The sequence below is a fragment of the Schistocerca serialis genome, chromosome 2, assembly GCF_023864345.2.
Source record: "Schistocerca serialis cubense isolate TAMUIC-IGC-003099 chromosome 2, iqSchSeri2.2, whole genome shotgun sequence".
Classification (NCBI taxonomy): Eukaryota; Metazoa; Arthropoda; class Insecta; order Orthoptera; family Acrididae; genus Schistocerca; species Schistocerca serialis.
This window is the reverse complement of record NC_064639.1, coordinates 417146850-417163067: the sequence shown is the minus strand read 5'-3', so window position 1 is coordinate 417163067 and position 16218 is coordinate 417146850.

The following is a 16218-nucleotide window of genomic DNA, read 5'->3' as shown; positions in this document are numbered from 1 at the left end:
TCCCTGGCCACATAGGCAAGTGGAAATCTAGCCCACCACTGCAGCGGACTGTGGTATCGCATCATGCTATGCTACCAGTAATATAGTAACACACGGTACCAGTACTTCGTGAGTGGGTTGTGAAGTCTAGTCGGAAGTTGTTGCCGCAATAAATAGAACAAGTACGAGTTATATTTTTTATGTACCGGTTTTTTTTTAATCTGATTTGATTTACAGCCATCAGGTGTTCTCTTACGTCGGACCAGGATTTCACACAAAGAGTTACTTTTTCACATCACAATTACTTATGAAATAACAGTTTTAAAATGACAAATATTAAATTGATCTGAGTGTTTAAAGTGCCTGTGAGCTAATAAAGTTAATAATGCCAGTATTTCCGCTACTACTTCTGATGACCCTATTATTGATAATAGCAATCACAACAATAATAATAGTGGCAGATATAAAAAAACGTATAGGTGTACAAAATCGATGTTTTCTGATATAGCGAGTTCTGGACTAAGATTATTATATTTGTTTGGAAAGTAAGATGTACAAGAGTAATGTAATGTGTGGAGCGAATATGGCAATTACTATTGCTGCTTCAGTGGATGTGTTACTGTCTTCTGAAACTGGAGATGTTATTCAGTTCTCTAATATGATGTGTAAAGTTATGCCAGAGTCGAGTTTCTGTTACTGAGAAGGACTCTGAGAAAGTGGCTAAACGATGGAGCGTACTGGAGAACACAGAGAAAAGAAAGTTGACACAGATCAATAAAGCTGCACCTGTCCTCCAAACCCAACCAAACATCCACAAACTGAATCTTCCTGTGAGACCCACATGCCAAAAGTACTCTCTGGAAATTTCATAGTACAAGAAGACAGAACCATTAAAAACACTACACAGCTAATACAACAAATAAAAGATATAAAAATCCTAGACAGAGCAACACTCCTCTCATTTGATATAGAAGATATATTCCTACAAACCAGTAACAGAAACAACAGAAATCATAGATAAGAAATTGAAAGCTTCTAGTTAACTCCCTGATGAACAAATTAAGGAAATACGCACATTAATAAAGCTCATAACAGAACAAAATTACTTCCAATTCAATAATGAACTTTATTTACAAGAATACGGATCACTAATGGGGTCCCCAGTTTCAGGAGCCTTAGCAAATAATTTTGGAAACCACAATGAACAGATAGTTTTCAAAAAAATAGTAGCATAAGAATACAACCTATTATATTGGTTCAGGTATATGGATGATATCCTTTGCTTAAAAGATGAACCACAAACGAAAATTGCAGAACTACATACTGACATCAACAAGATACATAAAAATATAATATTCACAATTGAAAGAGAACAGAACAACCAAATTAACTTTCTGAATATAACAATCAAAAACAAAACAATAAGCATATTTTTTTAATTTACAATAAACCCACAGCAATGGACATTTTCATTCCCCAATCCCTGAACCATCCACACTCACAAAAGCAAGCAGTACTGTGACACATGCTCCATAGACTCAATACAGTGCCACTCACCAAAGAAAACTACCACAAAGAACTGGACATACTAATGCAGATAGCACAAAATAATAGTTACAATAGTAACATAGTCACAAAGCTAAGCAAAAAAATTAAAAGTACAATGAAATCAGAAATCACCAAACCACAGAGAACAACACAATAGAACCAAACACAAACACGCAGACCCATAACAACTACACGGGATACATAGAAAAAGATTAAAGAAAACACAAGATGGTACACAATGACATACAACCAAACTCACCCATAAAATCACTAACATTTTCAAAAGATAGGGAATAAACATATCTTACTCAACAGACAACTCTATACAAAAATACACCCCAAAACTGACAAAAACCAGAGACATATACCAGAAAGCAGGTATATATGAACTACAGTGTAACACTTGTGAAGGTGAATACATAGGGCAAGCAGGTAGAACATTTGATGTCAGATACAAGGAACACATGACAGCCTGGAAATATGGGACAAATCACCCCACATTTGGAGAACACCTAAGAGAACATGATCACAAACCGACCACTATAGAAGAGGACATGGAAATAATTAGAATCAACAATAAAAGACACCTCCTAACCCTGCAAGACAATTAGCACATACAGAAAACCAAAACAGAAAGGAAAACCAAGTTGAATGATTAAGTACACATGCCAAGCAATTCATTGTTTACACTAATAGATAAAATAATAGAAGAATGCTCCCAAAGAGGATTAATATAGTAATACCATCCAATATAATAATAATAGCACCCAACATCTTTATACTCACTTACCCATAACTGCTCTACAGAACATTGAAACGAAAAGTCAAATCAGCTGTCAACAAAGCTTTCAACCACTCGCTAACAGTTAGTACACTCATATTCAACACCATACAATTCAAACCACTACCCCCCACTCCCCCCCCCCAACGAACACACACACACACACACACACACACACACACACACACACACACACACACACACACACACACATACACACACAAAACTCTCCTCTGCTCTCTCTCTCTCACTCATATACACACACAATATAAATATCATAAAAATAAGTTAGTTTTAGACATACACTTAGTTAGGTCGGCAAAGAGTAGGTAATTACAACAGAGATGAGGAAACACATAATGGAGTCGCAATATTTACGTTGTTAAGAGAAGTGCCCTAAGAAATAGTTATATTGAGTGGAAAAAGGACAATAGCACACCACAAAGGAGAAGGAGAAACATGGTGAGTAGTGTGAAAAAGGTCAGAACTCAAAGTTGTGCTTATATGTCGGTAATAAAGTGATTGTGCGATCTGCAGACTAGACAGAAAACGCAGATCAGCAACTTGTAAGTAATTTCTTTTTTACGTAAAAACTGCAACGTGAACTGTTTGATAGCCCAAAAATAACAATACTGTATCGTTATAGATCTGACTGATGGTGCCTTAAAAAAGAAAGAAGCGAAACTCGTTTGGGAAAAATAAATTAAGTGGCAGCAGGAAAAGGCAGTTTTATTTACAAAACAAGTGTTTCTATGGTTGCTGCGGAGGATGGCCAATCAGACAAACTTGTTATGATGTTCTTTATTTCACTGACTTCTTCACAACCTTTGCCATCTGGATCTTTCCCACCAACACCGGCTTTTCTGAATTACGCAGGTGGGAACTCTCCCAGTAATATTTCGAATGTTCTCACCACCTTCCTGGCCTCAGCCTTTGTTAGTCACTGTCCTTACCCATCAAGCCACTTCCCTGTTACCATTCAAGCACATCACAGCCCTCTGTTCCATCAACGCACGCTCAGTCCTTTTTCTCTCCTTTCCCTCTATCCCCCCCCCCCAAAGTGTCTAACACAATCCCCCTTACGACCCCAGCCTCCTCCTTACCCCCACCACCAGATGCCTCATCAATAATTTGCTGTTGCTCGCAATCTGGCTTCAGCAGCCAGAGACTATGGTCATACGGGTGTCACTTGCATCTGACTGAGTGTGTTTGTGTGTGTGTGTGTGTGTGTGTGTATGTGTGTGTGTGTGTGTTGTCTACTTCTGACGAAGGCCTTGTTAGCTGAAAGCTCATTTTCTGACAGTCTTTTTATTGTTCTATCCATAAATCAGTATCTCCGCTACATGATGAGTAGCAACGCTCCCCTTCATAATATTGTTATATTCCATCCAAGATTGTCCTATGTTTTATTTATGAATACTGATTTACACAAGCGTGAACATTCCGCTGCTTGTCAGAACCAGTGGTGGTGATGAATACTTGGAGGAGTGATCTGAACCACAGTCCCAGGTCTCGTTGAATGCTGCTATAGATTAACAGCATTATTAATATTAAAAACGAACGTATTCTGTTAAAAAATGAGATTTACTTTAGTGATATTCGACTTTTGCTTGTAATGTTTCTTCGCTCATCTCATTCCCATCCTGCAGAGTCACTACATGCCTCTCATCAAAAGTGAAGAGTTTTTCCCTCTCTCTCAGCGGCCAAGACTTAAAGGTCTCTGGAACATAATGGGATAATATACGGGATATGATAATTAGTGTTCCAGTTTCAAAATACTGTAGTAAGAGAAATACTTCTCAGAATTACGTCCAATTAGAACCGTGTATTATTAACACAGAGGGAATCGTCATGAAAGAAAAAAAGTTAACGAAAATTCGAGCAACAGATAGCGCCATAAGCGTCAGAATATGCATACTAGCAGACGTGTGGTACAAAGCTGTTCGTCATTTGTGTCTAAGGCGATCAGTAAGCCTATTTCCATGAAGGATGGCGCACTGCTGGTAAAGCTCATTTACCAAAATGGTGACTGCCCCAGCAGCCCTGCAGAAGTACCGCCACTCAAGGGTATGAAAATAGGCATTGGTCTAATGTCAGCTATGTGTCTGGAGAAAATGATTACACAATTCTAAAAGAGAGCTTCTTTTGAAGAGCACGGTGGCAGAGGGAGGGAAGCAGTTGATCTGACGTCTGTCGAAGATGTGGCCACATCATTGCAGAAGGGGTCGAACGGCGATGTGCAAATATGCAGTGCATAGAGGCTTGCCCGAATGTTGGACGTGCCTGCGAGCACGCCGCATAAAATCCCACGAAACATCCTGTATAGCTCTTTATACGAAATCACTCGTGCTCAGGAGTTACTTCCTTCTGACCTGCCAGCAAGATGAACGTGCGCTCTGGAATATTTTGCTCGCATAGAAGTGGACAACGAATCACCATGGATCGACCATTCTGTGGACAGACGAAGCCCTTGTCTGTTTCCGAAGACAAGTCAATACGGAGAATTGCAGAATATGCGGAACGGGAAATCCATATGTGCATCAAGCGGTTCCGCTTCATACCGCAAAGGTGACTGTTGGAGTTGGTTTGTGGCATCGTTCATCGTAGGGTCCTATTTTTTAGAGGCATAAGTCCTGCGGGTCTTGTTACTTATACCGTCACTGATAAACGCTAGAGACTTTTGAACACCAAAGTCATTCCAACACTTGAACTGCGTGGACGTGTGTGTCGGATCATTTTTATGCAAGATGGCGCTCCTCCGCACATTGCTCAGTCAGTGAAGCGGCTGCTGCAGAGGCATCTCTGATATGCCAGAATTACCAGTCGTGCCGGCCTGGGTGGCCGAGCGGTTCTAGGCGCTACAGTCTGAAACCGCACGACCGCTACGATCGCAGGTTCGAATCCTGCCTCGGGCATGGATGTGTGTGATGTCTTTAGGTTAGTTAGGTTTAACTAGTTCTAAGTTCTAGGGGACTAATGACCTCAGCAGTTAACTCCCATAGTGCTCAAAGCCATTTGAACCAATTGCCAGCCGTCATTTCCCTACAGCCTGGCAGTCCAGATCACATGATCTTAATCTGACTTCTGGCTACCTGAAAAATGTTGTATTCAGTGCTCCAGTTACTAACAGTGCTGAAGTGAAGGCACGCATTGCGCAACACATTCTGATCGTGACCTCCGCGACACTTAGATCTGTTGTGGAACATACTTTTCCTCGATTTCAACTTGTGGGTGAAAACAGTTTTATCATACACTGCTCCAGTCTCACAACAATTAGAAACCGATATAATTTTGCTTTTTTTGCTATTTTTAGCTCCTGCACAATTAAAAACAGATGTTATTTTGTTCTTATGCGGTTTTTGGTCAAAAACCGATTCTTTTCCATCCGATGTGGTACGATCTCGCTGTGGTGAATGGGTTTACCGTGCCACAACTGTTGACTGCGGAACTTGTGCAGTCATGTATACTGAACAACGCGGATCGTGTAATGGCGAGTACTACGATTCATGTCATTGGTAGCCGACCCCATTTAAGTAAAGACGCTTACAGCTCCATCTACTGGCAAAATTGTCGTTTTTCCCCCCTGCGTCAATAATATGCTCTTCAATTTGAGTTGAATTGCTCTTTCTACAGCATTTTTAAACCTGAATTATTGATAGCCTGTACTTTGGAGATACTGTCAGAAGGCAATACTACCGCTTCAAAACATAAAATAATACAGGTGTTATTTCTTCTTATTAAGAATCAAAGTGATGTAGAATTGTCTAAATGCTGATGTTTTCAGGGTACGACTGTTATGAGCAGATCACGTAGACGCTACGAGGTTAAATCTGATTGATGCCCTATGAATTACGTAGGGCAATCTGGATGCACACTGAAGACTTTTACGAACACAACAGACTGATTGATAAAATAATTCTACATTTGTAAAGCATTTACGTGACAACTGGTAGCGGACTCAGCTTTGAACATGTTAAACATCTTTCGTATACTTGCTAAGAGCAAGCAGATGGATATATTGTAAAACCTTCTGGATATGCTGTTAAATGACAGTCGGTCAAAATGGTTTACGCTGAGTGTATCGAAATTGGAGAATAGTATGACTGTACGATTTTTGTTTAACAAATCAGAGAAGTAGGTTAAATAGGTCACAGGTGAGGAAATTTAAGACTTAGCGGAAGGAAAGTAAGAGCATATGGACTATCAGACCAATTGTGTGATTGGACTGAAGAGTTCCTAGATAACAGAACGCAGCATGTCATTCTCAATGCAGAGAAGTCTTCCGAAGTAAGAACGATTTCAGGTGCGCCGCAGGGAGGTGTCGTAGAACCGTTGCTATTCACAATATACATAAATGACCTTCTGAATGACATCGGAAGTTCACTGAGGCATTTTTCCGGATGATTCTGTGGTATATCGAGAGGTTGTAACAATGGAAAATTGTACTGAAATGCAGGAGGATCTGCAGCGAATTGACGCATGGTGCAGGTAATGGCAATTGAATCTCAATCTAGACAAGTGTAATGTGTTGCGAATAAATAGGAAGAAAGATCCCTTATCGTTTAGCTATAATATAGCAGGTCAGCAACTGGAAGCAGTTAATTAGCAGTTAATTCCATAAATTATCTGGGAGTACGCATTAGGAGTGATTTAAAATGGAATGATCGTACAAAGTTGATCGTCGCTAAAGCAGATGCCAGACTGAGATTCATTGAAAGAATCCTAAGGAAATGCAATCCGAAAACAAAGGAAGTAGGTTACAGTACGCTTGTTCGGCCACTGCTTGAAAACTGCTCAGCAGTGTGGGATCCGTACCAGATAGGGTTGATGGAAGAGATAGAGAAGATCCAACGGAGAGCAGCGCGCTTCGTTACAGGATCATTTAGTAATTGCGAAAGCATTACGGAGATGGTAGATAAACTCCAGTGGAAGACTCTGCAGGAGAGACGCTCAGTAGCTCGGTACGGGCTTTTGTGGAAGTTTCGAGAACATACCTTCACCGAGGAGTCAAGCAGTATATTGCTCCCTTCTACGTATATCTCGCGAAGAGACCATGAGGATAAAATCAGAGATATTAGAGCCCACACAGAGGCATACCGACAATCCTTCTTTCCACGAACAATACGAGACTGGAATAGAAGGGAGAACCGATAGAGGTACTCAAGGTACCCTCCGCCACACACCGTCAGGTGGCTTGCGGAGTATGGATGTAGATATGGATGTAGATGTAGAACATGAAACCCACAGAGTGGATGATAAATAGAGTTTGCAATGCGACTAGGGATTTACTCAGTGGTCGCCACCCTGAGTTTCTGTGGAGGGACCGCTGACGAACCTCAGGTGGAGCGCTTCGAAACTGGTGTGGATTCCCACTCACCAGGTGCTGCCGCAGAACAGGCGTGGACGCCAGTAGCTGCCCGGGCCGGACAGCGCACGCACGCACACACACGATGCGTCGCTAGTGCAACGTTTGTATGCGGCAGACAAAATTGTCCAGACCATCCAGGATGCCCTCCTCCGACTACAGCGACTAGGAAAAGTTGTAGCTTTCTGCTGGGTTCCGGGGCATGTTGACATTGCAGGGAATGAAAGGGCAGATCCCGCAGCCAAGGAGGCGTGTCTCGCCCCACAAGTATCTCAGTGTGCTATCCCCTTGCACGTACTCACCTCGCTGTTGAGCTCACGGGTCATGCGTCGGTGGGAGGATGAGTGGCTGGAAGTGACTGACAATAAGCTCCGTATAGTCAAGCCCACAACGCGTGTGTGGTGTACTTCCTTTCAGCCCCATCGACGGGACGAGGTTCTCCTCACTCGGCTTCGAATAGGCCACAGCCCTATGACGCATGGCTTCCTTCTCCGGCGAGAGGACCCTCCAATGTGTGGTGCTTGCGGCGTCCAGGTCACTGTGCGCCACGTTTTATTGGATTGCGTTTTATTTTCTGACCAGCGGGTCGCGGCTGACTTGCCAGCGGACCTGCCATCTCTTTTAGGCAACACTCGGACGAATGTGGCTAAAGTTTTAAAGCTCTGTGCCCTGTCAAATGTTTTTACAAAGATTTTAGGGAGAGGATTTTAATTTGCTCACTGTTTGACAAGCTCGCCCATATTTTATGTAAGTGGCCAGCCAATAACAATTTCCTGTGACATTCTTATTGCTATGTTTCCCCTTTCCTTAGGTTTTACTTTCTTAGGTATCATTTTCCTTCTTTTCCTGCTTTGTTTGAGTGTGTGCTTTAGTTTTCTTAGGTCTGTCCACATTCGTTCCTTTTAATGTGTGTCAGGGCGCCGATGACCTCCATGTTGAGCGCCCATAAGCCCCAACACACCACCACCACCACAGCTACGCCCGCTCCACACTGCTGCTTCTGCTGCTGTGTGCGGCTCATCTAACCAGATGCTGCGATTTGCGTGAGTACCACACCGGTTCTAGTAGCTCTTTTTCTGTACGTTCGCACACTATCACAATATTAGCTGAGAATGTATGTAGGCCCAAATGTAAGCCGCGCGGGGTAGCCGCGCGGTCTAGGGCGACATGTCACGGTCCTCGCCGCTCCCCCCGTTGGAGGTTCGACATGACATGAGTGTGTGTCGTCCTTAGCGTAAGTTACTTTAAGTTATATTAAACAGTGTGCAAGCTTAGGGACCGATGACCTACGCAGTTTGGTCCCACAAGACCTTACCACAAATTTCCCAGATGTAAAACAACATCTTGCACCATGGTCTAGGCCACAGGCTCGTTCCTCCTTCTAAGTATCCAGCCATCTTTTTCTTGGTCTTCCTTTAGATTTTGCATCCGTAGGTCTGCAACATAAGGCTTCTTTTCGTAGTCTTGAATCTGCCATTTTTGCAGATATTCCAGCCAGTTTTGTCTATTATAATCGATCTCCTCATTTATAACATATATCCCATTCTCTGCTCTAATGTCTTCGTTTCTTAGTCTGTCTAATCTTGTACGGACCTTAACTCTTCTACAAATTTCGTTTCTACCCCTCGGAATCCACTTTCTTGCTTTTTAGTAACTGTCCAAGTTTCACTTCCAAATGGGAATATGTGGGTGACCATAACCATGAATCTTGAATTTTGTATCTTTTCTCACTTTATTTCTCAATGTTCTGTTGACTGTTCCACATATCATATGATTTTTCTACAGTTTGTTGTCAATGTCATGTTCATTCTGGTAGCTCATAATATTTCCCTGGTAACTGAAGTACTACGTTGTTCAGTAGTTTTGTTTTCTATAACGTTCATAGTATTCAGCAGTTTTGTCCATTTGAAAGCCATCACTTCTGTTTTTGAAATGGATATTTTCGCACTGTATTCCTTAGAAATTTGGTTCTGACTGTAGATGGATCTTTGTAGCGAGGACGCGCTATCCTGTACAGTAGCAAGATCGTCTACAAAAAGTACCGTGTTAAAAAAATATGTTTCCATATCTCAATCATTAATGTATAAGTATAGGTGATGAGCTACGCCGTTGTCGGACTCCTTCGTTTGTCTGTATGTTAAGGTTTAAAAATGCTGTAGAAAGAGCAATTCAACTCAAATTGAAGAGCATATTATTGACGCAGGGGGGGAAAAAACGACAATTTTGCCAGTAGATGGAGCTGTAAGCGTCTTTACTTAAATGGGGTCGGCTACCAATGACATGAATCGAAGTACTTGCCATTACACGATCCGCGTTGTTCAGTATACATGACTGCACAAGTTCCGCAGTCAACAGTTGTGGCACGGTAAACCCATTCACCACAGCGAGGTCGTACCACATCGGATGGAAAAGAATCGGTTTTTGACCAAAAACCGCATAAGAACAAAATAACATCTGTTTTTAATTGTCCAGGGGCTAAAAATAGCAAAAAAAGCAAAATTATATCGGTTTCTAATTGTTGTGAGACTGGAGCAGTGTATGATAAAACTGTTTTCACCCACAAGTTGAAATCGAGGAAAAGTATGTTCCACAACAGATCTAAGTGTCGCGGAGGTCACGATCAGAATGTGTTGCGCAATGCGTGCCCTCACTTCAGCACCGTTAGTAACTGGAGCACTGAATACAACATTTTTCAGGTAGCCAGAAGTCAGATTAAGATCAGGTGATCTGGACTGCCAGGCTGTAGGGAAATGACGGCTGGCAATTGGTTCAAATGGCTTTGAGCACTATGGGACTTAACTGCTGAGGTCATTAGTCCCCTAGAACTTAGAACTAGTTAAACCTAACTAACCTAAAGACATCACACACATCCATGCCCGAGGCAGGATTCAAACCTGCGATCGTAGCGGTCGTGCGGTTTCAGACTGTAGCGCCTAGAACCGCTCGGCCACCCAGGCCGGCACGACTGGTAATTCTGGCATATCAGAGATGCCTCTGCAGCAGCCGCTTCACTGACTGAGCAATGTGCGGAGGAGCGCCATCTTGCATAAAAATGATCCGACACACACGTCCACGCAGTTCAAGTGTTGGAATGACTTTGGTGTTCAAAAGTCTAAAAATGGCTCTGAGCACTATGGGACTCAACTGCTGAGGTCATTAGTCCCCTAGAACTTAGAACTAGTTAAACCTAACTAACCTAAGGACATCACAAACATCCATGCCCGAGGCAGGATTCGAACCTGCGACCGTAGCGGTCTTGCGGTTCCAGACAGCAGCGCCTTTAACCGCACGGCCACTTCGGCCGGCTTTCAAAAGTCTCTAGCGTTTATCAGTGACGGTATAAGTAACAAGACCCGCAGGACTTATGCCTCTAAAAAATAGGACCCTACGATGAACGATGCCACAAACCAACTCCAACAGTCACCTTTGCGGTATGAAGCGGAACCGCTTGATGCACATATGGATTTCCCGTTCCGCATATTCTGCAATTCTCCGTATTGACTTGTCTTCGGAAACAGACAAGGGCTTCGTCTGTCCACAGAATGGTCGATCCATGGTGATTCGTTGTCCACTTCTATGCGAGCAAAATATTCCAGAGCGCACGTTCATCTTGCTGGCAGGTCAGAAGGAAGTAACTCCTGAGCACGAGTGATTTCGTATAAAGAGCTATACAGGATGTTTCGTAGGATTTTATGCGGCGTGCTCGCAGGTACGTCCAACATTCGGGCAAGCCTCTATGCACTGCATATTTGCACATCGCCGTTCGACCCCTTCTGCGATGTTGTGGCCACATCTTCGACAGACGTCAGATCAACTGCTTCCCTCCCTCTGCCACAGTGCTCTTCAAAAGAAGCTCTCTTTTAGAATTGTGTAATCATTTTCTCCAGACACATAGCTGACATTAGACCAATGCCTATTCTCATACCCTTGAGTGGCGGTACTTCTGCAGGGCTGCTGGGGCAGTCACCATTTTGCTAAATGAGCTTTACCAGCAGTGCGCCATCCTTCATGGAAATAGGCTTACTGATCGCCTCAGACACAAATGACGAACAGCTTTGTACCACACGTCTGCTAGTATGCATATTCTGACGCTTATGGTGCTATCTGTTGCTCGAATTTTCGTTAACTTTTATTCTTTCATGACGTTTCCCTCTGTGTTAATAATACACGGCTCAAATTGGACGTAATTCTGAGAAGTAGTTCTCTTACTACAGTATTTTGAAACTGGAACACTAATTATCATATCCCGTATATTATCCCATTATGTTCCAGAGACCTTTAAGTCTTGGCCGCTGAGAGAGAGGGAAAAACTCTTCACTTTTGATAAGAGGCATGTAGTGACTCTGCAGGATGGGAATGAGACGAGCGAAGAAACATTACAAGCAAAAGTCGAATATCACTAAAGTAAATCTCATTTTTTAACAGAATACGTTCGTTTTTAATATTAATAATGCTGTTAATCTATAGCAGCATTCAATGAGACCTGGGACTGTGGTTCAGATCACTCCTCCAAGTATTCATCACCACCACTGGTTCTGACAAGCAGCGGAATGTTCACGCTTATGTAAATCAGTATTCATAAATAAAACATAGGACTATCTTGGATGGAATATAACAATATTATGAAGGGGAGCGTTGCTACTCATCATGTAGCGGAGATACTGATTTATGGATAGAGCAATAAAAAGACTGTCAGAAAATGAGCTTTCAGCTAACAAGGCCTTCGTCAGAAGTAGACAACACACACACACACACACACACACACACACACACACACACACACACACTCAGTCAGATGCAAGTGACACCCATATGACCATAGTCTCTGGCTGCTGAAGCCAGATTGCGAGCAGCAGCAAATTATTGATGAGGCATCTGGTGGTGGGGGTAAGGAGGAGGCTGGGGTCGTAAGGGGGATTGTGTTAGACACTTTGGGGGGGGGGGGGGATAGAGGCAAAGGAGAGAAAAAGGACTGAGCAAGCGTTGGTGGAACAGAGGGCTGTGATGTGCTTGAATGGTAACAGGGAAGCGGCTTGATGGGTAAGGACAGTGACTAACAAAGGCTGAGGCCAGGAAGGTGGTGAGAACATTCGAAATATTACTGGGAGAGTTCCCACCTGCGTAATTCAGAAAAGCCGGTGTTGGTATGAAAGATCCAGATGGCAAAGGTTGTGAAGAAGTCAGTGAAATAAAGAACATCATAACAAGTTTGTCTGATTGGCCATCCTCCGCAGCAACCACAGAAACACTTGTTTTGTAAATAAAACTGCCTTTTCCTGCTGCCACTTAATTTATTTTTCCCAACGAGTTTCGCTTCTTTCTTTTTTAAGGCACCATCAGTCAGATCTATAACGATACAGAATTTTATTTTTGGGCTATCAAACAGTTCACGTTGCAGTTTTTATGTAAAAAAGAAATTACTTACGATTTGCTGATCTGCGTTTTCTATCTAGTCTGTAGATCGCACAATCACTTTATTACCGACATATAAGCACAACTTTGAGTTCTGACCTTTTTCACACTACTCACCATGTTTCTCCTTCTCCTTTGTGGTGTACTATTGTCCTTTTTCCACTCAATATAACTATTTCTTTGGGCACTTCTCTTAACAACGTAAATATTGCGACTCCATTACGTGTTTCCTCATCTCTGTTGTAATTACCTACTCTTTGCCAACCTAACAAAATATATGTCTAAAACTAGCTTGTTTTTATGATATTTATATCGTGTGTGTATATGAGTGAGGGAGAGAGAGAGCAGAGGAGAGTTTTGTCTGTGTATGTGTGTGTGTGTGTGTGTGTGTGTGTGTGTTCGTTGGGGGGGGGGGGGGGGGGAGTGGAGGGTAGTGGTTTGAATTGTATGGTGTTTAATATGAATGTTCTAACTGTTAGCGAGTGGTTGAAAGCTTTGTTGACAGCTGATTTGACTTTTCGTTTCAATGTTCTGTAGAGCAGTTATGGGTAAGTGAGTATAAAGATGTTGGGTGCTATTATTATTATATTGGATGGTATTACTAAATTAATCCTCTTTGGGAGCATTCTTCTATTATTTTATCTATTAGTGTAAACAATAAATTGCTTGGCATGTGTACTTAATCATTCAACTTGGTTTTCCTTTCTGTTTTGGTTTTCTGTATGTGATAATTTTCTTGCAGGGTTAGGAGGTGTCTTTTATTGTTGATTCTAATTATTTCCATGTCCTCTTCTATAGTGGTCGGTTTGTGATCATGTTCTCTTAGGTGTTCTCCAAATGTGGGGTGATTTGTCCCATATTTCCAGGCTGTCATGTGTTCCTTGTATCTGACATCAAATGTTCTACCTGCTTGCCCTATGTATCCACCTTCACAAGTGTTACACTGTAGTTCATATATACCTGCTTTCTGGTATATGTCTCTGGTTTTTGTCAGTTTTGGGGTGTATTTTTGTATAGAGTTGTCTGTTGAGTAAGATATGTTTATTCCCTATCTTTTGAAAATGTTAGTGATTTTATGGGTGAGTTTGGTTGTACGTCATTGTGTACCATCTTGTGTTTTCTTTAATCTTTTTCTATGTATCCCGTGTAGTTGTTATGGGTCTGCGTGTTTGTGTTTGGTTCTATTGTGTTGTTCTCTGTGGTTTGGTGATTTCTGATTTCATTTTACTTTTAATTTTTTTGCTTAGCTTTGTGACTATGTTACTATTTTAACTATTATTTTGTGCTATCTGCATTAGTATGTCCAGTTCTTTGTGGTAGTTTTCTTTGGTGAGTGGCACTGTATTGAGTCTATGGAGCATGTGTCACAGTACTGCTTGCTTTTGTGAGTGTGGATGGTTCAGGGATTGGGGAATGATAATGTCCATTGCTGTGGGTTTATGGTAAATTAAAAAACTATGCTTATTGTTTTGTTTTTTGATTGTTATATTCAGAAAGTTAATTTGGTTGTTCTGTTCTCTTTCAATTGTGAATATTATATTTTTATGTATCTTGTTGATGTCAGTATGTAGTTCTGCAATTTTCGTTTGTGGTTCATCTTTTAAGCAAAGGATATCATCCATATACCTGAACCAATATAATAGGTTGTATTCTTTTGCTACTATTTTTTTGAAAACTATCTGTTCATTGTGGTTTACAAACTTATTTGCTAAGGCTCCTGAAACTGGGGACCCCATTGGTGATCTGTATTCTTGTAAATAAAGTTCATTATTGAATTGGAAGTAATTTTGTTCTGTTATGAGCTTTATTAATGTGCATATTTCCTTAATTTGTTCATCAGGGAGTTAACTAGAAGCTTTCAATTTCTTATCTATGATTTCTGTTGTTTCTGTTACTGGTTTGTAGGAATATATCTTCTATATCAAATGAGAGGAGTGTTGCTCTGTCTAGGATTTTTATATCTTTTATTTGTTGTATTAGCTGTGTAGTGTTTTTAATGGTTCTGTCTTCTTGTACTATGAAATTTCCAGAGAGTAATTTTGGCATGTGGGTCTCACAGGAAGATTCAGTTTGTGGATTTTTGGTTGGGTTTGGAGGACAGGTGCAGCTTTATTGATCTGTGTCAACTTTTTTTTCTCTGTGTTCTCCAGTACGCTCCATCGTTTAGCCACTTTCTCAAAGTCCTTCTCAGTAACAGAAACTCGACTCTGGCATAACTTTACACATCATATTAGAGAACTGAATAACATCTCCAGTTTCAGAAGACAGTAACACATCCGCTGAAGCAGCAATAGTAATTGCCATATTCGCTCCACACATTACATTACTCTTGTACATCTTACTTTCCAAACAAATATAGTAATCTTAGTCCAGAACTCGCTATATCAGAAAACATCGATTTTGTACACCTATACGTTTTTTTTTATATCTGCCACTATTATTACTGTTGTGATTGCTATTATCAATAATAGGGTCATCAGAAGTAGTAGCGGAAATACTGGCATTATTACCTTTATTAGCTCACAGGCACTTTAAACACTCAGATCAATTTAATACTTGTCATATTAAAACTGTTATTTCATAAGTAATTGTGATGTGAAAAAGTAACTCTTTGTGTGAAATCCTGGTCCGACGTAAGAGAACACCTGATGGCCGTAAATCAAATCAGATTAAAAAAAAACGGTACATAAAAAATATAACTCGTACTTGTTCTATTTATTGCGGCAACAGCTTCCGACTAGACTTCACAACCCACTCACGAAGTACTGGTACTGTGTGTTACTATATTACTGGTAGCATAGCATGATGCAATACCACAGTCCGCTGCAGTGGTGGGCTAGATTTCCACTTGCCTATGTGGCCAGGGGGGCAGGGTGAGGAGTGGGGGGAGGGGCTCTCTCACAATGGCGATGGGCACAGCGACTGTACACCGAGGTGAAAAACGTCATGGGACAGAGATTTGCACGCGTACAGATGGAGGTAGTATCGCGTACAAAAGGTATAAAAGGGCAGAGCATCGGTGGAACTGTCATTTGTACTTAGGTGATTCATGTGATAACGGTTTCCGTCATGATTATGGCCGCACAACGGGAATTGACAGACTTTGAACCCAGAATGGTAGTTGGAGATAAAC